The sequence below is a fragment of the Gopherus flavomarginatus genome, chromosome 1 (assembly GCF_025201925.1).
Source record: "Gopherus flavomarginatus isolate rGopFla2 chromosome 1, rGopFla2.mat.asm, whole genome shotgun sequence".
NCBI lineage: Eukaryota > Metazoa > Chordata > Testudines > Testudinidae > Gopherus > Gopherus flavomarginatus.
The window spans coordinates 368,097,029-368,099,511 of record NC_066617.1 but is presented as its reverse complement, the minus strand read 5'-3'; the positions used below and the strand labels follow the sequence as shown (position 1 = coordinate 368,099,511).

Below are 2,483 nucleotides of genomic sequence, written 5' to 3'. Positions count from 1 at the left end.
CTAGCTGGAACTGTCGCTCACGTAGCTCTTTCTCCACACAAGTACAAAGGCCCTCGGTGCTCACACAAAGTCCAAAGTTCTCACCAGGGTGGTGAAGGCCTCCATGTTTCCACGATTTCTAAAGCACGTGTTCTTGGTAAAAGATGGCCTCTTCTGCCCCGATTGCTGGGACTTATGGGGTGATAGTGCTGAGCTCTGATTGGCAGAGGGCGCTGGGGGAGTTCTTAGAGGGGTGATACGACCCTCTTTTGGGCAGGTCACCCTGCCCTGGAACACCACTGATTGGTCAAATCTGCTCTCAAGGGCGGTGCTGTGTGGCAGAAACCCATCATGATTCGCAGAGAGCAGTGGAGGAGTTCTTGGAGGGGTCACACGAACCATTTCCGGAGGGTTCGCCATGCCCAGGAACACCCCTGATTGGACAAATCTCCTCTCAGGGTGGGCCTATGGGGGAGGAACCCCGCCTGATTGGTAGAGTGCAGTGAGGTGTGTCCTCCTTGACCCTGGAAGTAATATTCCCCATGGGTGTGACTTCCAGTGACGGGTGGTCAGGGCTTACGGTGTCAAGGGGCAGAGTTTAAGCAGCGAAGGGGAGGAGTTAGGGTTTGATTGATGGTAAGTCCCTTATATATTTCCGGTTTCCATACTACTGAATCCCACCCTGCCGGCATGCCCATTAACAGAAGGGGTCCACTAATTCCACCATCTCCCTAGCAACCAGCGGGCCTTGAAAGCATGGGCCAAATTGGCTGAGAACAATGGCTTGTTGTCCTGGGACACAGAGACTGATGATAAGAGACTGTCCTTGGTGTATGACGTTTAACCCCAGATTCGAAGCTATGACTCTTTAGGGGCCAACATCACACCGTTCCCCTGGCTCTCCATGAACAGATTGACTTTGTACATTCTGCTGCCTGGCTTAGTCTCTTTTTCCCAGAGTGTTGTCCTCCCTCAACTGCGGGTGGGGTTGACCCCCTAAGCATCAGGTCTTTGACCCTGTATGAGCCTCTCTTGACAGAGTGGAGATCAGTAGCTCTTGTTTCCTCATATATAAGGGTCCAAGGTGGAATACGTGGTCATGACCTGTGTCACCAGCTCTGGAACCAGATGATGAACTGAGTCTTTACTTGACAAACACCCTGATTATCCTTGCACGAAGATGGTTGCTTTTCATGCTGTACGCAACTGGATTCATTAAAGGAGGAGCCAGCAGGTAGATGTAGTCCAAGATAATTTGAAGCAAGGGAGAAGAGCTCTTCCATAATCTGTGTATGACAGTCAGGCTGAACTCTGGCATGTAGAAGAGCAGGATGGCGCAGAGGTGGGAGACACAGGTGTTCAGGATCCTAAGGCATTTTGTTCGGGATGTGATGCTCAGCACTGCTTTGAGGATCGTCGCATTAGAGAGGAAAATGAGCAGCGAGTCTAACCTCACCGTTATGACTGTAAAAAACAAGCCATAGATGTTGTTGACTGTGATGTCCGAAGAAACCAGCTTCATGACATCCTGGTGCAGGCAGTAGGAATGGGAGAGGACATTGGCTCAAAAGAATTAGGACTGTTTCAGGAGAAAGAGGAGTGGAAATATTACTGCCACTGCTCTTAGCACAAATACCAATCCCATCTTGGCTATTCTTGACAGGATTAAGATGGAGGCATATCTCAGTGGATTACAGATTGCGATGAAGCAGTCAAATGCCATCAACAAGAGCACAGAGGATTCAATGAATTGCAGAGAGTGGATGAAGAACATCTGGGGAAAACAAGCATCAAGGCTGATCTCTCTAGATTTTAAACAAGAATAGGCCCAGTACCGTCGGTATGGTGGCTATCAATAAGCCAAGATCTGTGATGGCCAACATGGAAAGGAAAATGTACATGGGCTCATGGACGATTGGATTTGTTTTTATAATGAACAGAATGACTGAATTTCCTATTATCGAAATAGCATACATGAAGCAGGAGAAGACAGAGACCCAGAGATTGACGTGTTCCTGCCCAAGTATCCCAGTGAGAAGGAACACTGCAGGTGTGAATTTGGTGTCATTGACAGCTGACATACCGTACTGGGCAAGTCCGAGAAGTTTTGAACTTTCCTTCTTGAAAGGAAGGGGAAGAGGAAAGTAGATGATATTTAACGAGACATCTTTCTGCTCTTAGTGCAAATCTAGGATTCCCAGAAGCTCAAGGAAGATCAGAAAAAACATCGATTTGGATTTACACCCCCAATAGGATGTGCCAACAAGAAGATAGGCACTGCCAGACTGGATCAGACCTGCAGTCCTTCTAGCTCAGTAACCAGTTACACATGCATCACGGGAAGATGGAGGAATCCCTGCAACAGGGAGCTAGGAGATTAACTGCTCCAAGGGAAAGTTTCCCCCAGGCACCCACTAGTTAGACATATTTTGTGGTGTAAATCCAGTCCCTCTTTGAATCCAGCTAATCCCTTGGCCCCATTTATATCTAGTGGATCAGTTTCA

At 48.1% G+C, this 2,483-nt stretch overlaps 1 pseudogene; it reads right to left on the bottom strand.

Annotated features, from left to right (window-relative positions):
* Nucleotides 1–1,123: 1,123 nt before the first annotated feature.
* LOC127030420 (olfactory receptor 51G2-like) lies at nucleotides 1,124–2,060 on the bottom strand (annotated as a pseudogene).
* Between the last annotated feature and the right edge of the window lie 423 nt (nucleotides 2,061–2,483).